Raw genomic sequence first — 24,482 nt, forward strand, 5'->3', positions numbered from 1 at the left:
AGGATATTAGGAAGTTAAGTAATGTTGGCTTCGCTCTTGCGTTGCGCGGGCGCAGTGGATTTGGGATCTGATCTTCTTTGGAGTCGGACGGTCTTGCGACTTATTCGCACTTTTTCGGCAGAACTTAGAATTCTCGGACAGCCTTGCGACACTCATCAGTGAAGAAAAAATAATGCCAATCCAGTGCCGTCCATTCGGCATGTTGTTGGGCCCATCTATACCGCGCTGCATGGTGTCATGGTTGCGAAGATGGACGTCGGGAGTGAAGCTGCACATTTTGCAGCCTACTGCGCACAGTTTGAGTCGTAACACGACATCCTGTGGCTGCACGAAAAGCATTATTCAACATGGGGGCGTTGCTGTCAGGGTTCCTCCGAGCCATAATCCTCTGCAGTAGTAGCCCTTGGGCGGCCTGAGCGAGGCATGTCATCGACAGTTGCTGTTTCTCTGTATCTCCTCGAAGTCCGAACAACATCGCTTTGGTTCACTTAGACTCCTGGACACTTCTTTGTTCTGAGCCCATCCTGGTGTAAGGTGCCAGGACGTGGGCACTTACACGTTAGCTTATCAACATTGGTGTTAATAATAAAGGGACTGGCAAGGGCATCAGATCATGACTATTGAATTATTATAAATATGAGGCACTCTCGAGCAGTATTCCCTGCATGTCTGCATGATTGAGCTACTAACTTAAAGTGTTGGTGAAAAGTGTCGGAAGTTGAGAATTGTGGAATATAAAGTCTGCAGCTAGCTGTAGCTCGCCGGGCCGCCGTGGGTGGCAGGTAGCGGTCACCGGAAACGCGGGACAATACGGAGCTTTTGGGGGTAGTCCGCCATCCGGGCTACCTGTGCTGGGCAACACGTGGCGAAGACGAGAATTTCGTTTGCCTAGGGATGTCATGACTTACTCGATCATTGGTTAGATCTCAGAAATCCGTTGGAGGGATTTCGGCGATGGTAGAGCGTTCGACATTGGCCAAAACTGAGTATTCTTCAGCCGCGTTTTCGTTCGCGTGGGAGACGGGAGAATTGTAGAGTGGACTTCGCCTTCAACCATCGAGCGGTACGGACTTGGAGACGGCGTCTTGGCTATCGTCTTCGAAGGGAGACATACGGTCTGTATCGCAGCATTGCACCAACGCGCGTTCCGTGCAGAGTTCTGCGGTTAGAGCTCTTTGTGTGCTCAGAAACGAGATTTTCACCAACGCTTAACCACTTCCAACAACTTACCTAATATTCTTGATCTGGTAGTTATTCTTGAGAGGTGCCGAGTATTTATCAACGCAGCTTCCGGTAATATGGGCGAGTAATTGCGAATTGTTAATGTGCCATTCTCAGGAGTGTGTGGGTGGACAAAGAAATTCATTTTTTTTGTTAATTTGGTCAATTGTGGGGATATCAAATTGAAATGCCAATATTGCAATCGAATTATCGACTTCATTGTAGCTAGCATTTACCCAGTCCCAGTAAGCTTTACATGTATTCTAGTCACTGCACAGCTTGCCCAGACGGGAAGGAAAGAAGATTTGCGGTCTTCTATGTCAGCGACGGACAAATAAGCTTACACTGGCACAAAGCAACAATGCGGACGCGATCGAACCGTGATATTGACCGTCTAGGCACGGTTTGATCAACAGACAACACGAGCCGCGTACCTCCTTCCTGGTGGAATGATTGGAACTGATCGGCTGTCGGAGCCCCCCACCGTCTAATAGGCGCTGCTCATGCGTGTTTGTTTACATCTTTGGGAGGGTTTAGTGACATCACTGAACTGTCAACGAGACGGCGCATGTGATACAATATCCACATTCAATGTCTATCTTCAGGAGTTCTGGAAACTGGGGTGATGCAAAACTTTTTTTTTGTGTATATGTATTAACGTAACGAGACATGCAGATAGCCCTCACGTGAAAGACATGTTGGCATGAACCTAGTACAAACGACGCTGCGTGGAATCTAGAGTATTTTTCTTCTATGAGAAAAAGGACCAAAGAGAGTAGGTGAAATGTATAAAATCTATACACAAGTGGGTAATCGTCTGCAGTATCAAGATATCATATATGGAGGCAAGTTGGTTCTGTGGTTGCTACGTCTGAGAAATCTCATTTCGTATTTTGGGCGGCTGAAAAATCAACTGGAAACCCTATGGGCCGGAGCAGTTGCTTATGTCAAGGACAGCACGGCTCCAGGCTGATGACGGCTGCCACTGGTGGTTGGCCGCTGCAAGGAGATGGACTCTGCCTTGGAGACCGATCGAAGCCTGAGCGCGAAAATAACTGTTTGTTCGCGCGGCCGGATAAGTAAAACTTATACTGGAATTACTCTGCAGCAAGGACTGCAAAGTATGCGACCAACTTCTGCAGCGGCCAGAAACCAACTCTCCAATTCTCTTCCGCCCCTCTGCCAGAGAGCGACTGCTCCACTGTCAGACCTCGCCCACTCATCTACAACAAAGTTTTCGCCAATTACGGCCTTACAACAAATTTGTCTAGATCTTCATTGATCCATTATGGACCGTGGGACAACGGCTGACAAGTACTTCTTGATGCAATAATATACCAACAGCCGCATGTATTGTAGAAATTTATTTTATGAGCTTCTTATGTGCTACCAGTTTCGGCATTACATTGATGCCATCGTCAGGCCCCACACGTCATAGTGTAAAAACGGTATTCACGGAAGGAGCCACATGACTGGTCTGGCCACCAAGAGCTGTTGCATAACGATTTGATTCACGGAGCCAGTTATATGGCTCCTTCCGTGTATAGCGTTTTTACGACTATGACTTGTGGGGTCTGAAGATGGCATCAATGTAATGCCGAAACTGGTAGCACATACGAAGTCCATAAATAAATTTCTACAATATATACGGCTGTTGGTATACTATTGCACCAAGAATTCGTCTGGACTCCCACTACCGTACTCCGTCAACACAGGCGTCAATACCAATCCCTCCAGCCGCTTCCCTATAGTGTGTACAAACGTGTGCTGAGGTAACGGTCGAGCAGCCCATCATATAGCCTCGAGAATATAGAATCGAGTAATTTCCAGCGCCGACTATATTACAAAGGTTACCGACAAGAGCCTCTTTCTGAAGCGATGTGTGGATGAATGGTGCACGTAAAATAACCCACATTACAGTGACTGGATACACTATTAGTGAAACGTGGAATACGGAGAACAGATTACTGTTTACCGCCTCATTTCCCGATGTGGGAAAAGCAGCAGTTAACGTTTTATCGGAGCTTGTTCGCCATTTCGAGTCTTTGCAGTTTCTGAGGAGTTAATGAGGTCAAACCCTTTCTTAACAGATTTAGGTTGTAATACAGTGGCAGCTCTGAAAGACTTCACTAGACTCCCATGAGCTTATCACTGTCGTAACGCTCTTCTCAAAAGTATCTTTACGTCAGAGTTTTTAGCATCGTAGCTACAGCTACCTCATGTAGCAGAGACAGTTAAACTCGTGTTAATTCACTAGTGGCATGCCGTAAGAGAGTTCGCCTCTCAGAGACTCACAAAATCACTCAAAAATAGGTGTTAGTTCAATGAAACAACACTTCGTTAAGGATGCTGTTTTCAGTGAGTGGAACTCTGACAGTGTTAAAGGAGTTGCTCTCACAAAAATAGTTAAGCAGACTTCTGAATGTATATGAGCAGATCCTAAATCAGCTTGGCATATTCAACTCATCCAAAGAAGCTAGTAATGATCTGGAACGAAACAACTATCCAACTCTCCATTTGGTATTCTAGTGGTGGTAACCTCTGGATGAGCACTGGAGACCAGATGAATCAGATGATGGAGAAGTCACAAAGACCGGGGGGAATGATAGAATTACACAGTTCTTGGAACACGAGATCGCATCATTTTTGTCCCCCCCACGTCGTGATCCCTTAATGTCCACTGAAGGCAAAGGCAATGTTTTAAAAGATGTTGGTGCTCCGTGTGTAAACATCTCAGATGAATGAGAGAACAGCTATATGCCTTTTATTCTGTGCGCTTGGAACGTGATTACTAGTGAATGTTGCTACAAATTGCGACCTTCATTCTTTCTAGTTACTCGTGGTTCACATGAAAGCACTCCAAGCCCATCGAAACTGTCACATCCGCTGAAATCTGGACAAACACCGCGATGTACGTTTGTACCTCTCGATCGCCGCTGCCGATCAAGATGCAGAGTCGAAATTGAAGTTCTTGTGTGGTAGGAAGAACATGAAAAGACAGTACCTTCAGTGAGACGTATAACTAAGAGCAGTCTCGAGTGTATCTACTGTGAGGAAGAAAAGTACTGCAGGTCTGGTTGTTACCGAGCGTCGCAGGCGTGTAGATCCTAATATTGTGGACGGCATTTCACAGAAACAATTATCCGTTAAATACTTGCGGCGTAGATTGATGACGATATTACTCAGGTATTGAAGTAATATTACGATGTAATGTAATTTAATTTTAATGCTGCTTACCAACTCTCCCGTAAACGCCTAGTTGGCGGACCAACGTCCCTCAGCAATTTAAATCGCGATAAACAACTACACGGCGTTGTCGTATTACTCGTTGTTGTTGTTGTGGTCTTCAGTCCTGAGACTGGTTTGATGCAGCTCTCCATGCTACTCTATCCTGTGCAAGCCTCTTCATCTCCCAGTACCTACTGCAACCTACATACTTCTGAATCTGCTTAGTGTATTCATCTCTTGGTCTTCCCCTACGATTTTTACCCTCCACGCTGCCCTCCAATACGAAATTGGTGATCCCTTGATGCCTCAGAACATGTCCTACCAACCGATCCCTTCTTCTGGTCAAGTTGTGCCACAAACTTCTCCTCTCCCCAATCCTATTCAATACTTCATTAGTTATGTGATCTACCCATCTAACCTTCAGCATTCTTCTGTAGCATCACATTTCGAAAGTTTCTATTCTCTTCTTGTGCAAACTATTTACCGTCCACGTTTCACTTCCATACATGGCTACACTCCATACAAATACTTTCAGAAATGACTTCCTGAAACTCAAATCTATAATCGATGTTAAAAAATTTCTCTTCTTCAGAAACCCTTTCCTTGCCATTGCCAGTCTACATTTTATACCCTCTCTACTTCGACCATCATCAGTTATTTTGCTCCCCAAATAGCTCAACTCCCTTACTACTTTAGGTGTCTCATTTCCTAATCTAATTCCCTCAGCATCACCCGACTTAATTCGACTACATTCCATTATACTCGTTTTGCTTTTGTTGATGTTCATCTTATATCCTCCCTTGAAGACACCATCCATTCCATTCAACTACTCTTCCAAGTCCTTTGCTGTCTCTGACAGAATTACAATGTCATCGGCGAACCTCAAAGTTTTCATTTCTTCTCCATGGATTTCAATACCTACTCCGAATTTTTCTTTTGTTTCCTTTATTGCTTGCTCAATATACAGATTGAATAACATAGGGGAAAGGCTACAACCCTGTCTTACTCCCTTCCCAACCACAGCTTCCCTTTCATGCCCCACGACTCTTATAACTGCCATCTGGTTTTTGTACAAATTGAAAATAGCCTTTCGCTCCCTGTATTTTAACCCTGCCACCTTTACTCGTAAGAGTCTTTAAATGACACCAGGCTGGTTTCTAACTGATGAAACTAAGAACAGGCATTTCGAATCCAACTATGGTTGTGAACGGTAGAATGCTGTGTAGAACACTAACCCTGAGTGTTCTACATACGAGCTTATTTCGCGGAGTTCATGGATATGAAAGGTCCACATTTGTATGGCGCTGCGGTCTAGCGTTGAATGTTTCAACTGTTTGGAGGCAACAGGCTCATTGTGTTTGGCACCTAATGCACGAGATATCGCTTAATTGTTTCAATTGTGCATTGTGTGTCTTGTCATTGTTTGCCTTATATTTTGGCGGTTTCTTTCTGTAATTTTTTTCTCGAATAGTTGAGCTCGCTAGCACATATTTATTGATAAATGAGTTTTGAATTTAGCGATGTTGGCTTTATAGCCAGTATGTGCAGAGAACTATTTGTGCCTTTTGTTCATATTTATGTCTAAATTTTGAGAGGTATGTTTTATTCGTTGGTGTAATCTTCTTTTAGTTCCCTTAATGTGATGTGAAACGGGAAGATTCGCAAACTCCTGACTTATTTTTTGCAATGAATGCTTGCATTCGGCTTTTCCATGTTTCTCTCAGTTGAAAACTGTCTTACGAGAGCAAGGTGAAGAGAAAGTTTGTCACATTTCCTCCAGTATTACAGTTCCACAGGATGAAACTGTTTACTGTTGCAATGTCTAAAAGAAAATAAAAAATACGTGGCCACCATTCGCGTGACCTACTGCCAATACCACATCTTTCTCTCCGTTGCTCGAACCGGTCTGCAGCTCCCATTACAACTGTGTACTGTGCTGTAGATGCATTGCAGGATCATAGCTGAGGCTGTACCATCTCTATTTTTTCTTGTTGCGAGTCTTATATTTTTCAGGTGGTGAGCAGCTGACAAAATTTCATTGTCTTATTGTCTTGGAATTTGTTCCGACATAATAATCGTAGGCTCTTCTTTTTACTGACCATAATTCCTAGTACAAAAAAATATTTTAAACGCGACGCACATGTGTCGCTGGACCTGAAGATGGATAAGTGTAGCGAACCATTTATTCCTCAGTAATTAAAGAACCTCAAACAACGGTCGAAATTTAGAAACATGACCTCACTTAGTATCCATTCCGAAAGAAGAAAAGCAATTTTTACTGTAATATGCAAAACCTTTATTAATTAGGTCACGAAAAGTTTGATGGAACGAGGCTATTAATATAAACTAATTTAGTCAATTTGTGTATTCTATTTGTCAAGGTAACCAGTGCCATGTAAAAGTGTATAAGTTAACGTGCACTTGGGCTGTTTTCTATGTATTTATCTTCTGCAACAACTGTTACAAACGAAATAAAACAGTTCTCCTCGCAAGCAGGATACGTCCCTTTCCTTCCAAAAGTTGTTGGGCTTGTACGCGGACCACATGAGAACAACATTAGTTAAAAAACAGTGCATATTCACAAGCTACTGATAACAAACCCGATACGGTTTGTAGAGCCCACAGACAAGACCGACAAACTTCAAGAAGTTGAGTAAGCCAAGCCAAGAGCGGAAAAGACACCACCGCTACGAACGACAAAAACAGTAACAAAGAAAAATAACAGTACATAAGCATTCGCCCCATTTACACTTTCACACAGTCATACTCTGCAGGTACATATTCACAACTGTTTTACTAATTGAAACGCTGACAGTTGTGTAATCGCACTTGGATTCTGTAGTGTAAATTTTGATATAAAAGTTTACTGTGTGTTGCAGCATTTAAACATGTACTTACATGGTCTGTAAGATCTTCTGTGGTCTGCAAGATACTTACGTGGACTGTAACATATTTCCCGACCACACTAGTACGTGCTCCAGAGAGATTCTGGCCATATGTAAAGTACACCAAAGGAATGACACAGTCAGTACCTTCACTGTGCGAGACCATGATATTACCGATGACAGTGCCACTAAAGCGAAGTTACAGAATAGCTTTCAGAAATTCCTTTACAAAAGAAGGTGAAACAAACATTCCAGAATTCGAATCAGAAACACCGGCCAATATATGTAGCTTAAAAGTAGAGATCCTCGGTGTAGCGAAGCAGCTTCAAGCACTTAATAAAGGCAAAGGTAGACCAACACCCAAGAAAGGAAATAGGAACAATCCGCTAAATTACAGGTCCATGTAACTAAAGTCGATTTCCAGTAGCATTCTGGAACGGCTACTGTTTTCAAACATTATGAATTACATCGAAGGTAAAGGTCTACTGACACAGTCAGCACGGATTACGAAAACGTTGTTCTTGCAAAAACAACTAGCTTTTTATGCGCGCGAATTAATGTTTGCTATCGAAGACGATCTCAAATCGGTATCATATTTCTAGGTTTGCAGAAGGTTTTGACACCGTTCCTCGCAAGAGAATTCTCATCGAACTGCGTGCCTGTAGCGTATCGCTTCATTTGTGCTACTGGGTCCGTCATTCCCTCTCAGAAAGGTTGCGGTACGTAGAAATCGCTGGAAAGTCATCGAGTAAAAAAGAAGTGATATCCGGCGTTCCCCAAGGAAATACTACAGATTCTCTGCTGTTCCTAATCTACATTAACTATTTAGGAGACAATCTGTGCAGCCCTCTCAGATTGTTTGCAGGCGATGCTTCATTTGCGGTCTATTAAAGCTATCAGAAGATCAACATCAATTGCAAAATGACTTCTTGTTAGACCCGATATCTAAACGGTGCGAAAATGGCAATTGTCTCTTGATAAGGAAAAGTGTGAAGTCATCCACACGAGTACCAAAAGAAATCAGTAAAATTTAGATTACACTATAAACAGCTCAAATCTAAAGCTGTGAATTCTAGTACATAGCGGCGGTTTTTTCCACCGCGTGGCTAAGCTACGGCAACTATTAAGCCTTACACCTGCTATCTGCATTGCCCTCCAGCAAACCTGGTTCCCGGCAATTACGGACCCCTGCCCTCCGCGGCTATAAGGGATATTACAGGAACCGTAGCGACTATAATCGAGTCAGATGGAGTTTGCGTTTATGTCCTAAACTCAATTGACACTGTGCGCCTTCAAACCCCTCTTGAAGCTGTGGCTGTCAGAATATGGACGACGCAGGAAATAACTGTCTGCAATGTGTCTTTCCCTCCAGATGGTGCACTACCCCTGAATGTGAGCTGCACTGATAGATCAACTCCCTAAACCTTTCCTACTTTTGGGAGATTTTAACGCCCATAACCCCTTGTGGGGTGCCACCGTGCTTACTGGTCGAGGTAGAGATGTCGAAACTTTACTGTCTCAGTTCGACCTCTGCCTCTTAAATACTGGAGCCGCCACACATTTAAGTGTGGCTCATGGTAGTTACTCGGCCACTGATTTATCAATTTGCAGCCCAGGACTTCTCCCATCTATCCACTGGGGAGCACATGATGACATGTGTGGTAGTGACCAATTCCCCATCTTCCTTTCACTGCCCAGGCGTCAGGCCCACGGACGCCTGCCCAGATGGGCTTTAAACAAGGCGGACTGGAAAACTTTCACCTCTGCTGACGCCGTTGAATCTCCCCCCACACGGTAACATTGATGTCATGGTTGAGCAGGTGACTACCACAATTGTTTCTGCGGCAGAAAACGCGATCCCTCGCTATTTAGGGTGCCCCGGCGTAAGGCAGTCCCCCTTGGTGGTCGCCGGAAGTCGCTGAAGCAATTAAGGAGCCTCGGCGAGCTCTACAGCGGCATAAGCGGCACCCTTCCCTGAAGCACCTCATAGCCTTCAAACGGCGCCGTGCCCGCGTTCGCCAACTAATCAGATGACGGAAGCAGGAGTGTTGGGGGAGATATGTCTCGACCATTGGGTGCCATTAGTCACCTTCCCAAGTCTGGGTAAAGATCCAACGTCTCTTCGGGTACCAGACCCCACCCTCCCTTTCGCACTCTTGCGGCAACTGCAAGGGAAAGTCCTCTAATTCACTACATGCCACAGTGAATCCTATAATGCCCTATTTACAAAATGGGAGCTCCTCAGTGCCCTTGCACATTGCCCCTCATATCATCACCTTCAACCGGATCTGGTGCGGTGGCGTCTTCCCGTCGCAACGGCGGGAGAGCACCAGCATTCTGGTGCTTAAATTCGGTAAAAATCCGCTTGATGTGGGTAGCTATCGGCCCATCAGCCTGATCAACGTTCACTGTAAGCTGCTGGAACGTATGTGTGTTTCGGCGGTTGGGTTGGGTCCTGGAGTCACGTGGTCTTCTGGCTCCATGTCATGGCCGGCTTCCTCCAGGGTCGCTCTACCACTAATAATCTTGTGAATCTTGTGTCCCCCGAGTCTGCCATCCGAACAACCTTTTCCAGACGCCAACAACTGGTTGCCGCTTTTTTTTTTTTTTTACGTAAAACATACGACACGACCTGGCGACATCATATCCTTGCCACATTCTATGAGTGGGGTCTCCGGGGCCCGCCCCCAATTTTTATCCAAAACTTCCTGTCGCTCCGTACTTTCCGTCTTTCCGTGTCCAAGTTAGGGCCTCCCATACTTCCATCCTTATCCAGGAGAATGGAGTGGCCGGCCGGTGTGGCCGAGCGGTTCTAGGCGCTACAGTCTGGAACCGCGCGACCGCTACGGTCGCAGATTCGAATCCTGCCTCGGGGATGGATGTTTGTGATGTCCTTAGGTTAGTTAGGTTTAAGTAGTTCTAAGTTCTAGGGGACTTATGACCTCAGCAGTTGAGTCCCATAGTGCTCAGAGCCACTTGAACCATTTGAATTTTTGAGAATGGAGTCCCGCAGGGCTGTGTTGAGTGTCTATTTTTAGTGGCCATTAATGGTCTAGCTGCAGCTGTTGGGCCATCCGTCTCACCTTCTCTATATGCAGACGAATTCTGCATTTCGTACTGCGTCCATCCAGGAGTCCATCTACGCCCTGGAACGGTCCCGTCGTTCAGTGGTGTTAGTGTGGACCCCAGGACACGTCGGAATCCCAGGCAACGAACTTGCTGACAGGCTGGCCAAACAGGCGACGCGGAAACCGCTTCTGGAGATAGGCATCTCCGAAGCTGACCTGCGTTCTGTCTTACGCCGCAGGGTTTTCAGACTTTGGGAGACGGAATGGCATAACAGTTCGCACAACAAGCTGCGTGTCATTAAGAAGACGACGAATGTGTGGAAGTCTTCCATACGGTCCTGTCACAGGGAATCAGTTGTCCTCTTGGCCATACATAGCTAACTCATCGTTACCTACTCCGTCGCAAGGACCCACCTGACAGTCCTCCACCTCTTGCTGGTCTGCCCACTTTTAGCCGCTCTTCGGCAGACTTTTAACTTTCCCAGCTCCCTACCTTCGGTGTTGGGCGACGATGCCTCAACAGTAGCTTTAATTTTACGTTTTATCCGTGAAAGTGCGTTTCATACTTCTATGTAGGTTTTAGCGTATGTCCTTTATCCCTCTGTGTCTTCCACCCTAGTGCTTTTAGGGTGGAAGTTTTAATGTGTTGCAGAGTGGCTGGCTTTCCTTTGTTATTCTCATGGTTGGCCAGCCACTGTAACCTGCTTTCTTGTTTTACTCTCTTCTGTTTATAGCGTCTCTGTTGTTTTCTTGTCCTCTTTTGTTCCTTTTAGTGTTCGTTGCCTTTCCTTCGTTTATCTGGTTTTTCCTTTCTTTCCGTTTTGTGTTATATGTCTCGTCCGTTTTATTCTCACACTTGTGGCATTGTTTTATTAGGAACAACGGACCGATGACCTCGTGGTTTGGTCCCTTCCACCCTCCTTTAAACCATCCAACTACCCAATCGTCTCATACCTAGGAATTATAATTAGGATTATTCTAAGTTGGAACATTCATGTGGATAATTGTGAGGAATGTAAACCGAAGACTACATGTTATTGACAGAACACGTAGAAGATGGAACAGGTCTACTAAAGAGACTGCCTGCACTACGCATATTCGTATTCTGGTAGAGTTCAAATGGTTCAAATGGCTCTAAGCACTATGGGACTTCACATCTGAGGTCATAAGTCCCCTAGACTTAGAACTACTTAAACCTAACTAACCTAAGGACATCACCCACATCCATGCCCGAGGCAGGATTCGAACCTGCGACCGTAGCAGCAGCGTGGTTCCTGACTGAAGCGCCTAGAACCGCTCGTTCACAGCGGCCGGCTCTGGTAGACTATTGCTGTGCAGATAGTATTGACGGAGGACATCGAAAAAGTTCAAAGGCCAGCTCGTTTCGTATTATCGCGAAATAGTCATGGATATGATAAGAGTTTGGATGGCAATTATTAAAATAGATGTTTCTTGTTGCGACGTCTTTCTTTGCGGCGAGATTTTTGCACGAAATTTCAATTGTCAACTTTTTCATTTTGAAAATTTTAATGTCGCCAACCTACGTAAGGAGAAATGATCATAATAAAATAAGAGAAATTAAGGTTCGTACAGAAGGATCTAAGTGTTCATTTTTCCCATGCGCTTTTAGAGAGAGGGCGGCAACGAATTAATCTGAAGGTGATTAGAAGAAGCCAGGCAACTGTAGAGTAATTATGTAGATGTGATGTTTCTGCAACTATTGTCTATGCCAGCGCTCGAAGTGGTTTTCTACAACCTGTAAGTGGAGAGATGGACAAGTCTTTCGCTACTTTCCCTAGCCCTCCTAATGGGTGGTCGGGACGGGCAAGGCTGGCTTAAAGGCTTGCGACTTTCCATGATGCCCATTGTTTCCCAACACGCATTGAGAGAATCTTCTGAAGGTCCTACCAGGAAGCAACAGCTTGCAGCATTTGCTGTTAGGAAAAATGCTTGTTTAAGGGCCTACCTTCTCCTCTGAAGGCTGCTTGGCTGAAAGACCTGGGATGTTAATGTTACTTAAAGAATGGTCCTGAGTTCACGGAAATCGGGAAGTCAGTCGGCAGTCCTCGTCGGGCTTAGGTGACAAGTCGTTGCTCCTCTTGGTGAATTGTGTGTTTTGAAGTGGTTATCACTTCAGAAATTAGTGATCCATTGTCATGAATGAGACTACTTTTCCAGTGCAGAAAGCCTACAGAGCATTCGATAGTGTGTTCCTGTGTGTGGGCGTGTAAGTCTGTTCAGCGCTTTTCCGAATTTCTAATAGAGGGTTGCCTCTTGGGTGCTATGCCTATGCTCGCTTGGAAGAGGCATCTTATTTCAGATTATAGAGTCACTAGCTAGCTGGTGGTAGTGTTCACTGAGTGAAACGGACTTGTCGAAGCTTAACTGAAGCAAGTAAACTCTGCTTGTTTCAACTGAAATTCAGGTGAAGTGGTTGAAAAAATCAGCCAACCATCTGCAGACAAAGGTTTATTAGCCCTTGACCTAGGTTTCGATATTTGTAGAAATACCTTCTTCAGAAGTATTGCGCCTTGTTGCATCACATGATGGTAGATTAGATGAAGCCGAGCGGCAACATCTAATCTAATGTATCATTATGTGATGTAACAAGGCGCACTTTATGAAGAAGGAATTCTTACAAATATCGAAACCTAGTTCAAGGGCTAATAAATCTTTGTTTGCAATTGGTTGGCTGATTTCACATTTACACAATTGCTGCTTCGCAGTGTAATATTTCTGGCTTAGTCAGCCATCATATTAGGCTCTAAGAAGCTGTTCCCAAAGCAGTGGAGATGCAAGAAGTATATAGATGATGAAATGTGGTGTGAGGTACCTGTGACAAATGTTAGATTCAGTGCCATTCCCGTGAGAAAGACCGCCTGCATAATGCTACTGCTCTGTGATTGGCTGCTGTGTTCGGAGCAAGGGCGCCAAAACGTTAAAGTATAGTTATTATTATTAGTTAAACTACTCATTGGAATGACTTCACTTGTTAATATAAATATCTCTCAACAGCTATCAGTCAATCATTTTAGAATTATTAAAAACAATTTAAATCAAAAGACTGACGAAATTGCAGACGAAGCACTTCGGAAGCGTTCGGCTCACGCCTTTCCTGGTATGGCTCGCGAAGTGTTTCGGGCTGTTCGTCACTCTGGATTAGGCAGTCGAGAACAACAGACATGTTGTCTATCGTAGGATGTGTTTGCCAGTATTCAGTATTAAAAGATTCACTCCGGTAGGCATGAGGCACAGACACTTGCCACAAATAGTGTAAAGATACATTTTCGTAAACATTGTGTTTGATCATGTGCTTTGCTGTATCAGAAGGTGTTGTATTAAGATCATGTAGTCTTCTCGTGTGGCTATATTAAAATACGCGAGGGGCATCCCAAAGAGGTGATACATTATTTCAGAACAGACCCTCGCTAAGAGTCAGTTTCAGCCTCAAGATACAGAACCTACGACCTGCGTGCAGTTTTCTGCGCTGGGGACATCAACTTGAAGACAGCAGGTCAGTGAACTATAACACAACCTTCGTATTCCACACAGCGCAGTGGAAACAACTAGGTGCCTCACGTGTACTGCATGCACAGAACAAATGTGCTCAGTGACACGTCATCTGCAGTAATGCAGAGGAGGTAAGGGAAGATGATCGTTATTAACACCAACAATCAATTCATTCTTCCTTTCTTGCCGTAGCAGCCATGTTTAAGATTTTGTAATTCAAGTACCTGCCTGACTTTCGACCTAATGGCGTTAAAGTGTTAACCTGTTCGGTAGCGGAAGTCACGAGGACCACAGTTGTAAACAGTGTATGTAGCTGTCAGAGGTGTTCACATTCCAGTTTAATGGTCGGATGTACGAGTAGTCCTGAGAGTTGAAACCTGACCGGCAGGACACAGTTAAAATTCTTACGTCCAAAGCCAATTATTAAGAACCCTGTAACAACTATAGCGAATCCAGAATGAATTCTCACTCTATAAGGTTGTGTGCTTTGATATGAAACTTAACTGGCAGCTTAAAAATGTGTGCCGGAGACGAACTCAACCGTGACACCTTTGCCTTTCGCGGGTAGGGGCTATAGGTCCTAGATTCGAGTTTCAGTCCGGCACACGAGTTTAATCTGCCAGTGAGTTTCAGATCAGTGCACACAACGTTGTAGAGTGAGAATCCATTCTGGATTGGCGAAAGTTGTGACAGGGTTCTTAATGATTGGCGTTGGAGGTGAGAATTTCAATAGTGTCTTGCCGATCAAAGTGAGGCTGGCGGCCGTTATTTAGACTGATAGTGTGGCTGTGCGGAGAATCAACCCACGTCCACCAACAAATACACTACTGGCCATTAAAATTGCTACACCACGAAGATGACGTGCTACAGACGCGAAATTTAACCGACAGGAAAAAGATGCTCTGAAATGCAAATAATTAGCTTTTCAGAGCATTCACACAAGGTTGGCGCCGGTGGCGACAGCTACAACGTGCTGACATGAGGAAAGTTTCCAACCGACTTTTCATACACAAACAGCAGTTGACTGGCGCTGTCTGGTGAAACGTTGTTGTGATGCCTCGTATAAGGAGGGGACATGCGTATCACCACGTTTCCGACTTTGATAAAGGTCCGATTGTAGCCTAGCGCGATTGAGGTTTATCGTATCGCGACATTGCTGCTCGCGTTGGTCGAGATCCAATCACTGGCTCACTTTGAACAGTGGACGTTACATTTCAGATGCGTTACGACCCGTGGCTCTACCCTTCATTCGATCCCTGCGAAACCCTACATTTCAGCAGGATAATGCACGACCGCATGTTCAGGAGGGTAATACGGAACGCCGTGCTGAATCCCAACGGCCTCGTATCACTAGCGGTCGAGATGACAGGCATCTTATCCGCATGGCTGTAACGGATCGTGCAGCCACGTCTCGATCGCTGAGTCAACAAATGGGGACGTTTGCAAGACAACAATCATCTGCACGAACAGTTCGACGACGTTTGCAGCAGCATGGACTATCAGCTCAGAGATCATGGCTGCGGTTACCCCTGACGCTGCATCACAGACAGAACCACCTGCGATGGTGTACTCAATGACGAACCTGGGTGCACGAATGGCAAAACGTCATTTTTTCGGATGACTCCAGGTTCTGTTTAGAGAATCATGATGGTCGCATCCGTGTTTGGCGACATCGCGGTGAACGCACATTGGAAGCGTGTATTCGTCATGGCCATACTGGCGTATCACCCAGCGTGATGGTATGGGGTGCCATTGGTTACACGTGTCGGTCAGCTCTTGCTCGCATTGACGGCACTTTGAACAGTTGACGTTACATTTCAGATGTGTTACGACCCGTGGCTCTACCCTTCATTCGGTCCCTGCGAAACCCTACATTTCAGCAGGATAATGCACGATCGCATGTTGCAGGTCGTGTACGGGCCTTTCTGGATACAGAAAATGTTAGACTGCTGCCCTGGCCAGCACATTCTCCAGATCTCTAACCAACTGAAAATGTCTGGTCAATGGTAGCCGAGCAATTGGTTCGTCACAATACGCCAATTACTACTCTTGACATTTCTTCTTGGTGTAGCAATTTTAATGGCCAGTAGTGTATTTCCATTAATTGCAATTGAGGGCGACCTCCTTCCCCTCATCCACCAACGGCACCAAGGTTCTGCGCCTGTTTGCACTCTAAAGCATTGGTATCCGAGTTACAGTAGTAGGTCTCCCCTTTCCGGCTAAATTTCAACTGAACGGAGTTCGCACCACACCTGCGTCGCCCGTTACCACGGAGACCCGAGCCATACGGCCGCACAGCTGCGCGCTGACAGCTGAAACTCGAAACCGCGGCGACGGCGCACCCGAATGACCAACCGCGTCGCCAGCAGACTGGCAGCGCAGAGTCGTCGCGCTGTCTGGCGGGCGCGCATGCGCAGTGGCGGACGGCAGCAGAAGCCGCCGCCGCATGTGGTCGCCCAGCCAGGTGCGCGCAGACTGGCGCGGTCGATACGCTGGGTCCACCGCGCCACGACTGCGACGCGCCAGCGCCAGTAGCCAGTAGCCACTCGGACACGGCAGCCGGCGGGCGGACCACGCGGGACGGCCACAGCGCCCCCACCGCCGGCCGGCACCGCGCGCAAGGTACTGTGGCCGCTGCAGGCACCCGCAGCCACTCACCGCCCCCCGCTCCCTGATTCCCCAGCACGTGCCTCCCAGCACTCACTCGTTGCATAAAGATGCAGCGGGCGGTTGCCGCGGTAGAACAGCTGCTCTGAATGGACGTGTACGGAACAGAACAGGACGACAAGCGACATCGTCAAATGGGACACGAAACGTCGGCGCAACGCAGCGTCACTTCGGTTAGCCCAGTAGAGACGTGAGATGCAACCTGTGCTAAAACAAGTCGGAATGTAGTGTCAGAATTAAGGAGCTAGCAATTAAAGTGTATTTAAGCCCAAACCAAACTTGAGAACGGATGTACTTGATAAACTTTGTATGATAAACTACTATGTGGAATATACAAACAAAGCCAATATTTACTAGATGAGACAGCCTGTTTACCTCGTCTGTTTTTAGTTTCTCTTCTAAGTCCCAAATAACTTCAAAAACAACTATTTTCATCCTCGAATACCGCTGACATTTTACTACTAAGTGTTATTTAGTGAAAATTGTCTCCTCAGTTAAAGTTATTTATTTAGAGTAGGCTTTTTCTTCGGCTAGGCCTTGTAAAAATTAATAATTTTTCGCTTCCACATATCTGGCCCATCCTGCAGGACAACACTTCTGGATAAAATATCCAGATCGTCATTGAACATATGCAATGCGTCACGAAGACAAAGAAAATAGAAGACGTAAATGCAGAAACTCCGCGACTGTAAAAGAGAATGAGTTGACTTCTGACGTTAGCAGATGACGCCAACTTAACGTCAAGACTTTCTTCGCGGTATGCTTGACGTCCCCTTCCGTTGACGAACTGTGTGAATACTGCTTTCGAAATGTTATTGTGGAATGTTTCGGCATTCCCATTCAGTTCCATAAAGTTTGAATTGGCGTCTACTCGGGAAAAGTAGTTGCCTTAAGCTCCTAATACAACTTTGGACTCAATCGACTACTCGTAAATAGTATACTGCAACGCTCCTGGGGTTTCATTTCAGTACTGTCTCGTCTATCGAAACAAGCGACTAGTCGTTTGTTTACACGTCGACGCACGCCGAAATTGCGTGCGTTGAGACAGCTTTCTGTTGGACGTTGTGCAGTTTGGCATTCAAGTGTTGAAAGTGAAGTTTTTTTTTTACGAAAAATATACTAACGGAGTTAAGGAACTAACAAAGAAATCTCTCTATTCATTACCAATTGAAAATTCATTGAGGATGTTTTTTGACAAGCCTTATGGTAAATCCTCCGCACTGGTGTGAAGTGAGAGAACAGCAAAAGTGTCGCCCAAATATTTCCGATCATTAAAATTTATTTACTGCAGAACAAAACATGCAAACAGGCCAAACAATATTTAGAAGGCAATAAATTGCGCCTTTTTGCTGTGCCTTTTACATCGTGCCAAATGAGATAGAAAATTAATCTTCTCATTCAACAGGTATTTTACAGGCATGAAACAAAGCTTTTTCTTTTTCCGGGTATCATAAAATCTAGTTTTGGATGTATGGTCTTGTAACGCTCTTTTAAAAATGAAATAATGAACTTTACGATTACGTTGAATGAAGTCTGATCTGTGGAGTGGGTACAGAACTCGAATTGTAGTGTTGCGTGTTGCAACTGCAAGTGGTATGCTTACTCTGTCTTATTGTTAGCAAAACTTACAAATCGATTGGGCAATGCCACTCCCAATACTAATAAAGAAATACGTTCAGCCCCTTAGGCACTGAATCATCTGGCCCTGTTTAAAAACTGATAACTTTGGCCCCTGTGCACATAATAAACTATCTTACCTCTAGAGCAGCAACGGAGTAACGCTATAAATTCTGGTCACTCACAATTAATATGAATGCTAGCTACAGGCTCAGCAGTGTGCATTGCTGGCCACAATACTTGAAATGCTCATAAAATTAATTTAGCTGATAAACGAGAAAATTTAAGAACACTTAAATTCTTTAAAAAATATATTACCTTAACTGGGAGGAGGTACTGATTATGGTGAATTACTAACACTCTATTTTTTAAGCAAAATTATATTGCAAGTTAAGTTTCTTTTCAAAAACACCTGACAATAGAAATTATATTACTCACAATTGATTCACAAACATTGAGATTTAAACAGCTAGTATTATCTAACTTCATTAATCCAACATGAATGCATATCATCACATTACACATAGCTGTGTTGACAAATCTTAAGAGCACAAAAAAAAATTTAACTAGCCTCTTTATCAAAATCGTTTACGTACATCCTGGGATTACTTAACAATTATAAATTATCAGCCAACTGCCCTGGGAAAACAGAAATCATAATTATTTAACACTTTTACCTTATTTCCATGAAGACTTCTGTTTCCAAGTTCAACAAAACTGACATACCTACATTAATCTAACTCTCGGTGGCAGCACTCCACAAAAACTGCTTACACCATCGTCTTTGCCTTACAGACAGCTACCTACCACTGTGCGCCAAGCACACTCTTACTCCAACACAGCAGTACAGTATCTTTGGTTCTGTTGTAAGGTGGCAATAATTTCGTACCTTACAAGCACCCATCCACATACTTTGCCGTGACCTACAAACACAATTAGGTATCATGTAATAGGTTGTACATCCTATATATATGAATATATAAAGGAGACTGACATTGTCACGTACACCTTGTAAATAATTGTTAACGATTATTGCATGAAAGGTGACGAAGTTTATCATCATATTAGTACAGGTTGGACGACAGTGGAAATGAAACGGCTGGCGGAACTCAAGCCCTGGATGGAAGGCCCACACAGGTGTTAGTCCTGCTTAAAAACAGGAAGTAGCAAGACGGACGTTCGTACACTGAGCGTTGTGGCACGATAGAGTCGCGGCCGGCCAGAATTGTTGCCGGACAGGAAGGATTATACTTCGGAAACTACGAAAATCTTGGACGTAGCTGAGAGGAATGAGGAAGTGTCACATCGGAAACCACGCAGGCTGGGTTATTTCCAACGATTTTTACTTAGAAGCATACCATTGTATGAGTATAGGTTTTTCCTCGCAAACTTTCCGCGCTAGACGACAAGGCTAAAATATGTTGCTCGGCATTCGGAAGAATCTGTAGATAGTGAGAATATTCCGTGGTTCCGGGAATATGATTCGTTTTTGGAGTTACGAGGGTGGGGAGCCGAGCCTTGCTGGGAAGCCAGTGGTGGAGAGACGAGATCTTCTGTTGTGAGCGCTCGTGTGTGACAGTAGCTCGGTATCAGATTTGTTGCTACAGACGGACTTGCTGTCTTTGCTCTCAGGAGAGTTTATAGTTAGAAAAGTTAGGTACTGCACTGTTGCAAACATATACGATTCTGGATCTCGCCTACGGGTTGGAAATCGTCGTTGAGTACGCAGCGTTCAGTACATGAGGGCACTACTTCTGCCTATACTTGCATTGAGACATTATCTGAATACCGTCCTTGTGGCTGGGAGATCGCGTTTCTCGTCTGTAGAACACAGAAAGGAGAAGACAATATTACAGTATATCAGTCACAGGACCGCCTTCTGCTGTCCTAGTATTTGAAAGAGTTTATTTATGACTGGAGTTCTTCCATCGTCGCAGACGAGTACGAGATGCCCCGGCGCAGTACATAACGAGATATCGCAAATTGCTTCGGCTTATTAGGGCTATAAAAGCTAAACAGCTGTGATCACGTTAGTTTATTTCCACTGAGGTTCCACATCACCGTAGATCATATCTGAAAGTAGTGTCTTCTACTGTTTGGTACGTAGATGATGTCAGTCATTTCGAATTATTGATATTCGATTGCACAGTCATAATAAGTGGCAGAGTTGGGCAACTGATCAGTAATTTTACTTACGAAATTTAAACTTTGTAATATAAAGGTTTTTTTAATCTGCAATAAATATATAAGCAGGAACAACGTTTATCTTTTATGATTAGTTGCCTTCATCATTCATTTATGTTTAGATTGTAATTTATAGTATTAAGAGATCCTAAGATCTGCTTCAGGGGGTAATTATACAGGGCCAAATCTTCATTTTAGTGTTTATTATTTTCCGTTGTGCACATTCATTTTACGCCCGCCTGGAGTAGTCGCCCACAGCCAGCGATCCAAATTATCGAGCCTATCAGACACATTCATTGCTTATAGTACACAAGTTTCATTTTAATTTATTAATATTCTTATCTTATTCTGGTGCCGTGCCACATACAAGTGGGCCCAGTGTACTCCTTTCACTCTCTTCTGGGAGAACACGAGTAGGAAAATATATCATCGTGAAAACTTTGCAGCGTGCCACGAAAGCAAAGTAAACAACAAAAATAAGATTAAGAAGATATAAAATCACAAAATCTATCACTGCAATACAATGAAGTACCGCAGCACGCCATGGCATGAACTCGACTAATGTCTGAAAGCGCTGGAGGGAACTGACGCCATGAATCCTGCAGGGCTGTCCATAAATCCATAAGAGTACCGGCAGGAGTGTGTGGAGATCTGTTCTGGACACCACGTTGCAAGGCATCCCAGATACGCTCAACAATGTTCACGTCTGGGGAGTTCGGTGGCCAGCGGAAGTGTTAAAATTCGGAAGTGTGTTGTTGGAGCCACTCTGTAGCAATTATGGGGTATCGCATTGTCCTGCTGGAATTTCCCAAGGCCGTCGGAATGCACAGTGTACATGAATGGATGCAGCTGATCAGACAGGATGCTAACGTACGTCACCTGCCAAGAGTCGTATCTCCAACTGCACACGCCCCACATCACTGCAGACCCTCCACCAGCTTGAACAGTCCCCTGCTGACTTGCAGGGTCCATGGATTCAAGAGGTTGTCTTCATTCTCGATACAATTTGAACCGAGACTCGTCCGACCTGGGAACATGTTTCCAGTCAACAGTCCAATGTCGGTATTGACAGGCCCAGGCGAGGCGTAAAGCTTTGTGCCGTGTAGTCATCAAGGGTACTCGAGTGGACCTACGGCTCCGAAAGCCGATATCTATGATGTTTCGTTGAATAGTTTACGAGCTGACACTTGATGGCCCAGCATTGAAATCTGCAGCAGTTTGCAACAGAGTTGCACTTCTGTCACGTTGAACGATTCTCTTCAGTCGTCGTTGGTCCCGTTCTTGCAGGATATTTTTCCAGCCGCAGCGGCGTCGAAGATTTAATGTTTTACCTGATTCCTGATATTCACAGTACACTCGTGAAATGGTCGTACGGGACAACCCCCACTTCATCGCTACTTCGGAGATGCTGTGTTCCATCGCTCGTGCTCAAACTGTAACACCACGCTCAAACTCGCTTAAATCTTGATAAAATGCAATTGTAGCAGCAGCAACCGATCTAACAACTGCGCCAGACTCTTGTTGTCTTCTATAGGCTTTGCCAACCCCAACGCCGTATTTTACCTGTTTAAATATCTCTATTTGAATACGCGTGCCTGTACCTGTTTACTTGGCGCTTTAGTGTAGGATTGAGCGCTACGTGAATAGGACATTATCTCATGCTAACATACCACGTCACTATTCCCCGTTTATCTTCAGCATAAACAGGATTTTACAACTCTGCACTTGGCTCAATCTGCTATTGATCATTGACAGCACTGACTCATTCGCGACGTGGTTGGCGGCTCATTTATTTACAGGCACCTGATACGTTCTCACAACGAGTTGTGGATTTTGACCAGAAAGCCGCTCGTGTAAAATTTTACTTCTTGTCGTTGTGCTGTTGGTACTATTTAATATCATTTGAAATGAGGAGCTACAAAGAATGTTGAAAGTTTTTTGGACCTAATAACTGAGATACTAGGTCCAGTTGGCGATGAAATATTTAAGGCGCAAGTTGGTAGGTAGAACACATACAGATGCGTCAAGGAACCATCAATTGATACTGAAAGTGTGGGAGACAAATAATTGTAAGGAGACAGACAGCCTTGACACCCTGAAAACAGGTAGCAATTGATGTGGGTTATAGCTAGTACGCAGAAGTATGTTTGCACAGGACAGACCGGCATGGAGACCTGTTTCAAGCGAAACCTTAGACGACGACGACAACAATGACCACCACCACCATCGTTTAATATTATTATAGCGCTCAAAGGTGCATTTATAGGTTACACAGGATAAACTTAAACAGGACCGTTAGCCAGCAAAGTGAACTGTGAAAACCTTCTAAGGATGGCAGCAACATCGTGTTTACACCCGAGAAACAAAGGGGGCTTGCAGTGTCCTGCAAGTGGAACCTAGATAGCTAATGCCCTATAAAGCGTAGTAAATGGTTCAAATGGCTCTGAGCACTATGGGACTTAACGTCTGAGGTCATCAGTCCCCTAGAACTTAGAACTACTTAAACCTAACCAACCTAAGGACATCACACACATCCATGCCCGAGGCAGGATTCGAACCTGCGACCGTAGCAGTCGCGCAGTTCCGGACTGAGCGCCTGAACCGCTAGACCACCGCGGCCGGCTAAAGCGTAGTAAGTAAACAATGATCTGCAGTTTTGGCAATTGAGATCTTTGCACATTATCAATGTGACATTTTCTGTTGGTGGTGTTGTTTCCAGTCCAATGACCTGGGCAGTCCACGCCACGAGATCTTAATTGGGGTGGGAGCGGGGGGGGGGGGGGGGGGGGGAGGGAGGAGGAGGAGGAGGAGGAGGAGGATTATATTACCGCCAGATTATTTTATCCAGGTCGACGCCATCATTAAATCGCACAATAGAGATGCATATTCTCAGGTAATATAAAGGCTGTAGTTTTCCTTTCATCCGTTTGCAGTCCGAACATAACAAGACCACGTTAGTTTATATTAAGTCTGTCAACAATGTTGCCCAGGCTGCTACAGTGAAGGCTGCTGTTCCTCTCCAGGACGACATGTTAGTCCGGCCTCTCCACAGATAGCACTCGGATCGCCTATGAAACGGCCATCGGTTTCTTTGAGACTCTGTAGCCAGAACATTGCGGCGAAGTCAATGGTTCGTCAGGGGTGTAATGTGTATGGTTTGAATAAACCGCTGGCCTCTGCAATTCCGGCGTTTCATACTTTTTCGTAAAAATCTTATGTAGGCCTCTATACCTGTTTGTAAAGTGTCGTCTCGTTCCCACAAGACATTTATTCTGGTATATTTGAAAACCGAATTTCATAGACAGAACAGCTATTTCCATTGTTCCTTGCTAGCTTTTAATTCCTGTTCTGCCCGGCAAAAGCAGTGAAGCTCTCCAAAAGTCGGCGTTTCTTTGCATCGCAGAGATTGCTGAAAATTCACACTTGTATTAATGTTTTCAGTTGGGAAACTTATTTTGGACACTTGCATTCTATTCTTTCGGGAAAATATTTGAATCTCACTCTGCTCGGCCATGTCCTTCCTTCCTTCATTAATTTGCACACCATCCATTCAACTTCAACATTTACTTGCCCATTCTGTCACTATTTCGCTAATCACTGTCCCGCATTTCGCCTTCTTACCGTCAGAAAAACTGATGTTAACAGCAATCCGTCGTGTGCTGCCTACGAAGGCTTCTTCCGGGTCTCAGTCCACTTGGTTTTACTGTGAGCAACGCCCGCCGCTTTGAACTGGAATGCGGCTGTATCTGGTTATCTGTGAAAGTTAGTTCAAGCTACGGCCATGTTTAGGTTCGCTTTGTCGGTTAACACTGTAGTAAATTAGGATTATCTAAACGTACAAGCTATTGCTACGGTGTAACCAGTTATTTAGTAAGACTTACGCTTGTAGCAAGGGGCCGTGATGGTGATGTTTTGAATAACAACCTTCGAAGATATTGCTATGGAAAGTACATCCACATAATGAATCGCAAATTACGTACTGAGAAGTAAAGAGAATGTATCATGCAAAACAATCTGCAGCTCTCCACAAAAGAATGTAGAGTGGATAATCAAATTAATTACTTTCGTAGAGATCGGTTTCGTAGAGAGGGCGTCGTAATCA

At 44.7% G+C, this 24,482-nt stretch overlaps 1 protein-coding gene across 2 annotated transcripts in view; it reads left to right on the forward strand.

The window, feature by feature from the left end:
* Window positions 1-24,482, forward strand: part of LOC124798009 — a 374,749-nt gene that overhangs the window by 17,685 nt on the left and 332,582 nt on the right. Inside the window, exon 1 of one of the 2 annotated variants that reach the window (XM_047261214.1) lies at window positions 16,415-16,534. The exons of the other annotated variant lie outside the window; for it this stretch is intronic. The gene's annotated coding sequence lies outside the window, so the exon portion shown is untranslated. Of the gene's footprint in view, window positions 1-16,414; window positions 16,535-24,482 lie in introns of those variants that run through there. 2 annotated transcript variants of the gene reach the window in all.

The sequence above is a fragment of the Schistocerca piceifrons genome, chromosome 1 (genome assembly GCF_021461385.2).
Source record: "Schistocerca piceifrons isolate TAMUIC-IGC-003096 chromosome 1, iqSchPice1.1, whole genome shotgun sequence".
Taxonomy (NCBI): Eukaryota; Metazoa; Arthropoda; class Insecta; order Orthoptera; family Acrididae; genus Schistocerca; species Schistocerca piceifrons.